The 7,949-nt window shown below is 43.3% G+C and overlaps 1 long non-coding RNA gene across 1 annotated transcript; it reads right to left on the bottom strand.

Moving 5' to 3' along the window:
* Positions 1-7,160: 7,160 nt before the first annotated feature.
* On the bottom strand, positions 7,161-7,739 carry LOC106818300. Its single transcript, XR_001395186.1, has 2 exons — positions 7,507-7,739; positions 7,161-7,326 (listed from the first exon to the last, which is right to left on the bottom strand). It is a non-coding gene; the product is annotated as an uncharacterized LOC106818300 (long non-coding RNA).
* Positions 7,740-7,949: the final 210 nt, after the last annotated feature.

Here is a 7,949-nt window from a genome sequence, read left to right as displayed (position 1 = left end):
AGGACAATTAAACCCAGCCAGGACCAATTACCCCCCGGGACACTTACCCACCCGGACAATACCCCGGAATTACGCCCACGACAGCGGGGACAACGGTTGGGCACCAAGTAGCGGCTCCATAGGTCTATGTCCCCCCAGGGTACTCCCCGTAGCTCGGCCGGATAACGTAACCCTAGGTAGCGGTCCCGGTATAACGGCAACGTACCCTGGTCACTATTTGATATGGTCTAGGGTTAGGATTAGTGGTTAGGGTTTTAGGTTAGGGTTACGGTTAGGGGTATGGAGAGTAGGGCGTTAGCGACTCCCTGACTCGTTAGTGGAGTAGGGCGGAAGGTTCGGTCGGCGGCATATTAGATTGTACCAGGGTACGTTCGGCGGTATACGGACGGGGTGCCCCATGGTACGTTGCCGGCAGTAGCCCCGGCTTTCCGACCTTGCGTGACGGGTTTGCACGTACGTTGTGTCCAATGCGCCTATTGTGTCCACTTTTTCTCCCACAGTGAAATTTGTTCTTTGCCTTCATTGCGGGATCAATGTTTGGTAGAGAGATCAGTGGTCCTAATGTAGCTATAGGGATGCTAAGCTGACGCAGGTGAAAAACGCACAGCGGGAGACAGACCTTACAGATACGCGATTAACTACAATTAACTCTTACCCCATCTTATTTCTATTTAATGAATATAGGTGTCAGAGAGCAATCCTGACCAAAGCGACCTCATACACAACAAATTCATAGCGGAAGTTCCTGGGTCTGTGACTTTTTAGATCGCGCAAGCTTTATCATAGAGAAAAGAGTCAACATTAGTTTATCAGGGTAGGCTTACTGCAAATTGGTAAGCATCATTGGCTATCTTCCTCTGATCCCATCTTCTCCAACTGATCCTGCTGTCCTAAAGGAAGAGATGATGTGACTTGTCAGGACATCACATGCACTCGGTGACAAATACACAATCATCACTGGAGATCAGGCTACATATGAGCTCGCAGTAGCCATCAGAGACAAGCATCGTGGTGAGTTAAGCAATGTAGTCTTACTGCTGCGCGACTTTCATGACTTACATGAAAGCAGTTTGAAAGATCATCAGGGAGGCAGGTCCAGAAGATCTTCTCGTTGCAGCTGGTCTATGCCAGGAAGGGACTGCCAAAAAGATGTTTGGTGAGAAAGCTGACTACTACCAGACCATACATGCCCTCAGAATCCTGAGCTAAGGTATGTGGCACCTCTACGGGGAAGCATTCGAGTCATGGGCAGCAGATAGAGAAACAGATTACTGGCAGCCACAGGTGGAATCTGTCTTGAAGATGTTGTTTAAAAAAGACATCACTGCCACTCAGAAGTTACAGATAATTCAGAAGTCCCATGAACAGTTATCAGCCATGCAGGAACAGATGATTCTTTTCCAAGAATCACTGGTTGAGCAACCAACAGTAATTTTCTGGTCCATCTTCCTGGAGATGTGAGACATTCTTCACAGGATTATCTACTACCAGCGAGAAGCTGACTGGGTAGGACATCTCACTGAATCATCACGAATGCTACCTTACCTGACAGCAGCAGGGCACTACAAATATGGCTAGCATTCTTTGCCTCTCTATCTGGCTAAAATGAAGAAACTACATGAAACAGCCCCAGATGTACATGAAGCATTAATAGCAGGTGTATTTGTCGGGAAGAGAGCAGATGGCAAACACAATAGTGTCTCTCCTGACATGCTTCTGGAACAGACTTACAATGCAGATGCCAAGGAAGCGAGTGGTCTGGATGGCATTACACTAAACCCTGCCGCACGGATGAAATGGGTTTACACAAAACCCATCACTGCTGCTGTCTCTGTAGAGTTGAAATCTATGCTACATCTTCATTCATCCAGCCCTCACCATGAATCTGGTGTAAGTTAAGTCACAACTTCAAGGGATGCAGAGATGGTGATCACGGTAATGGCAGCAGTCAAGACGAATCCATTCGGTGCAACCACAACATCCCTGATAAATATAGCAACTGGGTAATGCGCTGATTGCAACGTTAAGGACAACCTTACCAGTGTGAAAAACTGGGTCTGGAGAGTGGAGGCACTGTCTCAGTCACTGACTATGCAGTGATCAGAAGAAGACAAGTATTGTGAAGCCGAACACCTTCCACACACAAAACAAGAGGAATAGAATAGAATCGACGCAGAAGGAGGCTGATACAAGGATAATTCTGCAGACTCTGTACAGTGTCAAGAATGACGGAGTTGAAAGAGTAGTTATCCACTCCACTGACACATACATTATTACCATGTTTCTACACTATGGAGAAACACACCTGAGAAATCTACCAGAACTATTGGTGAGGACAGCCCAGAACACATACTTACCAATCCATGAAATGGTGGTGACACTGGGAACTTCACAGTGTCGTGCAATGCCCTTCATCTATAGCCTGAGTGGCAGAGACACTACGAGTTATCCTTACTTCACCGGCAAGAAGGCATGGTTGAAGTGCAGCTTGTGTCTCGACATACCCATGATTGAAGAGTTTGGTGAGAACACTACTGACATCGTATCAGAAGACCTCAAGCAGGCAAGAACCATTACCACACATGTTTACACATCAGCAGCTGATGACTTCCAAGAGTCGGATCTGGGCAAGTTCAGGGCATACAAGTTTTTGAACAACAGATCTACTCTCCTAAAGCTCTTACCCCCACAGAAGACGCATTCCTTCTGCGCGTAAAGAGGGCTGCCCTTGTGTTGTGTAGTCCTTTTGAGACTAGTACTTGTACTAAACTCTTTTGAGATATTGTATTGCGTGTGTAAACTCTTTTGAGACTACGGTTATTGTACGACTCGTGTATACGTCACGCTCCTAGAGGGTGCCTAACATTTATGTATTACTCGGTGAAAGACTAAATAGATCTATCGTTGTACGTTATACTTTGTGTCTGTCTATTATTCGTGCTTACCTCAGGGTACATAGTGCCCATACCAAGCAGAACCTGGGGTGCACTATTATCGACACGAGCCTCATTACAACTGGTGCCGTGTATAAAAAAGCTTGGTAAGGTTGCATAGTTATTAGACAGATACGGGTTGTTTCTAATATACGTTTTTTTATTAGTTGTTGTTGTTTGTTATATATGTATTCGTTTCTAATATAAGTGTTGTTTTTTCATACATATACTCGGTGTGTCCGCATGCGTCTGCATTTGTGAGCGCAAATACGAAATTCACGTGCCGCTGCCGAAACCTCACCATGAAACTGTAAGTGTAAGTTTAAGCTTGAATGTATCAAATTGTTGGAGTGCGCATAGATGTTTTGGTATGTATTAGTAAATATACCCTATACTACAAAATACTGTTTACTAATACTTTAACGGTTAACTATGGCGGCTACCCACCCGGTCACCCACCCCCTGCTCTCAGAAACTAATATTGATTGCTCGTTAGACCTATCAGACGATGACGCTGAAGTCACTTTTCCTAAATTACCTTTGGAACAGCTTGTAAAAGAGATACAAATTACGCCTATTGCTAGTATCAGGTTATCGGGAGTTTAACGGTACAGATGAAACGCCAGTGACCTTTACTCAGTGGGCCAAAAATATCAATCACTTATTTATAATCTTGGATGAGACAGAAGAAAAACGACGTGTACGGCTAGTGCTCCGCTTACTTCATGGCGAGCCAGCTAATTATGCAGCAGAAATTTTAAGTCTTTCTCACACTATAACGTGGAAACATTTCTTTGAAATTTTAATACAGTGATATTCTGATTCAAGCGAATCACCGCTCGCTCTTCAAAAATTTAAGAAAGCAAAACAAAGGCATTCAGAATCGCTTTTATCATTTGCTAAGAGATTAGAACAACTAGGTAAAATTGCTTTTGGTCAATTGAATGACAATGATATAAGTCTGCAGCTAAGATTAGTTTATTCATTCACCGATGGCGTAACCTCCGACGCCGTAAAGAAAGTTTTAGTGCGACAAAAACCCGCTACATTTCAGAAAGCAGTGCAACTTGCAAAACACGAGTCGGTTTTAGACATGGAAGTGAAAATGAGAACGCAAAAGTCGACTGACGAGACAGACGTTTCAGCAATCTCTGTAACAGAGCCACGGACAATACAGCGACAAATAAATGATATTTGTAACAGCGTAGCAGATTTACGACAAGCTTAATTACGACAGGGCTGAGCGACCAGACAGACAAACTTCTAATTATTCACAACGCAGCGTACTTATCAAACTAATAACCCTGTACGTAATTCTAACTGGAATCAACGTGACCATTTTCCTCAACGTCAAACATTTCAGTCACGACAGCCGTTCATGACGACTGCGCGCCCACCGCCACATTACCCCTCTCGATTTAATTATCCGCCGCAGCGACAAACGCAACAACCACTAATTATCCCGCGTCGGGATGTTACATTTTGTTACACCGCAACAGGAGTACAAATCTGCGCTATATGCAACGCCGCAGGGCATTTTTGGGCGAATTGTCCGCGCCAATCACCATCTCGTATGTCGGTAAACCCTCCCACCGGTCTTCGCAATGCGAGACGATAGAATCGGTGAATCTCGCTCTTACTTAGAAAAAAATAGATTTAAGGCCCCGTTTACCACAAACGCTAACAATTTACCAATATGTATCACTTATAAATGAATCTCTGTGGCAACAGGTTAAATCAAAATTCTCACATACTTTCTCGTCAGTTAACCATACATTCTTTGTAGTACGAGACTTGTTTGAAACTGTTCTGATCGGATGTGATTTTTTACAATACCATAAAGTTATAATAGATTGCGCGCAGCGACGTCTGTTGCACCACAAATCGTCGTCTCTGCATAAATTGTCGTCGGCGACAATTTGTGCAAAATTTTGCAAAACCTCACACCACAAATTGTCGCCTCCTGCACAAATTGTCGTCGGCGACAATTTGTGCAGGGAGCTGACACCACAAATTGTCGCCAGCCATCGAAGTACATTATACGATCCTGTTCAAAGCCACGAGTGACATAAATTTGGGGTTAAATGATCATTCTTGATATACGCATATACATACCAACACATAATTTATCCATGCACACAAACCAACATATAAGGTCATGTAAACGTTTGTGTGTAGTGCGTGTGTGTGTGTGTGTGTGTGTGTGTGTGTGTGTGTGTGTGTGTGTGTGTGTGTGTGCGCGCACACACGTGTGAAGTGGCCCTAGGGGTAGCCGACTACGGTATGACAGGCGTTATATAGTTAACGCGTGTTTAGTTGTGTGGATTCATTGTTCGCTCCTGCCGTGAGGCAGGACGGTGATGCAGTATCATATAACAGGTTGTACAAGTGAAACAGAACACAGTTATATTCGGTTAACTGTACGGTTATAGTTTTATTGTTTCTTACTAGTTTACGAATAATTCCCCCGGCATTCGTATATGCCGCGGATCTGTATTTATCTCGTACGTATATGTAGCTTACGCTACTTAGCTTGCGTTATAAGTTATCTGGTTTGCCGTTATCGCGATTATCAGGGCAGCGTGAAGCGCTGTTACGTTGTTTAACTAACTTTTTATATTATAAGACTTCAAACCTAAGAAAGAAGAGTATCATGTGACACTTTAGGTACTTATAATTTTTGGCGGAGTTGCTTCCAGTCTTGTGGCTTATATACAGGGGCAATGGTCCAAGTTCCACATTTAGAGTACCTCAATGCCACATTTCTTCATCATCATTAATTATGTTCAAAATTGTTGTTTTTAGGTTTACATGTTTTTCAGGACGAGTTAAAAAATGTAATCGTCCGGAGAATGCACCTGTATTCCATCCCAACGTCATTTTCTAGTTTCATTTGTGCTGAGCAAGCAGCCAATGGTATTTGTATTGCCCTCAGTTTAGTTGTTTTATGTATGATAAAAATTATAGAATGACGATGATCATCGTGCGTATTATGATATTGCTGTGATTATGATGATGAGTGGTAATAATAAACAAATGTTGACATAGTGACGATAATGCTTGTGATAATGCCAATAACGCAACAATGGGGATAATTGGCAATGTTCGGAGGGTCAAGATAGCGAGTCATTTAAATTTCCATTTCCGTAATCTGCATGCAGGGAGATTGCGAATAGCAGGGGAAACAGTTTGTGATTGGTTTGTTCTGGTATTACGCCACTTTTATGCGTTAAAAACAAAACTTGTGTTGATTAAAGAAATTGTCAGTTTCCACTGCGCTTTTCTCTTGGAGCAGTACATGTACTTCATCGCCCTTACTTGTATTTCACCGTACTTCTTTCGTATGTATTGTGCATGTGAGTATTCAACGAAACTCAAAATGTCTACCGTAAACACTAAAACATACCATAGACACTACTTCAAAATAAAAAATCGCTACGCTCCCTCGCACAATATAGTATACCCTTCCTATGGTAACTCGCTCCGCTTGCGGATGCATCATTGACATTGCTTGGGAGAGAACTTCGACAAAATTTGCTTCGCCTATGTGTACGTGTGTTTGTGTGTTAACATACATAATATACAGGTTAACACAGAGATAGATCTTCAAATTAGTTCAGGGCCGTATCAAGGATTTAAGTAAAAGTGTTATTATAATTTTAAACATTATTACAATATAATATTTAAAATATTATTATGATTGATATCACTACTAACTATCACTTACTAACTAGCATCGCAGATTTTTACTCTTTGTTTTTTTCCCCAAATATCTACAGTTGTTATACGTTTAGCGTTGACTCCACGGTTGCTGATGGAAGCATAGGAACTGGGCGTGGTGTATCAATCAATCACATCCTATGCATCGATCACTTCTTTCTCTCTCTCTCTCTCTCTCTTCTCTCTCTCGCGCCCACTTTCTCTCTCTCCCTCTCTCTCTCTCTCTCTCTCTCTCTCTCTNAATCAAATCACGAATTTAATTTTTATTAAAATATTAACGTACTTGTTGCGTTATGGAGAATTCAGAGAGCATATATGCTGCAGTGATCATGAGGTAGTGAAGGCACAACTGGCTAGGCAAGCCCGTGCTTGCTGATGCATTAATCGCTATTTCGTGGTGTTAAAGGGCCGGACACACTAGGCGATTAAATCGGGCGATAAAATCAGGCGACAAAATCGCCCGGTAAATTAAGCACCTTTTGTGACTTGTAATAAATGCACGAGTCTATTTTTTAGTGCTATTTTCACACCGACAGTTTATACAGATATACTAATTTCGTCTGCTACTCGAATCTGTGTTTCAGGTTGACTGGTTCGAAATGTTTCCTGCAGAGGGCGTCTGCGATGTCGCTCATCTCATCGTCAAAGAAATTCTTCCAGTCGCCAACTTTTCCTGTCGAAAGAATTTGTGAAAAAAACACACACGCATACACGCACGCACGCACTGCGTGCCAATGTTCGGCAATGCGCGCCAGGCTTTTTAAAGCGGAGAGTGACGGTGAGGGTCAGGATCAGGGTTAGGGTTAGGGTTAGAGTTAGGGTTAGGGTTAGGATTAGGATTACGGCCCTATACCTTTGCGCATGATGGGTGCAGTGTTAGGGTCGCGCAGTCCATTCTTCATGAGGAAATCCCAGTTCGTGAGCGGGTTCGTGCGCATGCGCTCGAAGTTCGTCTCAGCGACAATGGCAGACACCTGATCGTCACTCAGCTGTTTACCTAGAAACTCAGCGATGCGACGCACGCCCACTGCCAGGTCTTGCACAAAAAGAAATTACCGATTGGGGCATATGCAGTACGGGAAGAGAAGAGGAAAAGAGAAGAAAAGAAAAGAGAAGAGAGAAGTACGGGGAGAAAAGGGAAGAGAAGAGAAGATGGGGAGGATGAAGAGGAGGAAGAGGAGTAAGAGGAGGAAGAAGAAGAGGAGGAGGAGAAGGAGGAGAAGGAGAAGGAGGCAGATGGAGAGATAGAAGAGAGGAAGAAGAGGAGGAAGAGACGGCCGTGGAGGAGGAGGAGGA

Source organism: Priapulus caudatus, unplaced genomic scaffold (genome assembly GCF_000485595.1).
Source record: "Priapulus caudatus unplaced genomic scaffold, Priapulus_caudatus-5.0.1 Scaffold2149, whole genome shotgun sequence".
Taxonomy (NCBI): domain Eukaryota; kingdom Metazoa; phylum Priapulida; class Priapulimorpha; order Priapulimorphida; family Priapulidae; genus Priapulus; species Priapulus caudatus.
Note: the sequence above shows the minus strand (reverse complement) of the source record. Positions and strands in the feature narration are given on the sequence as shown.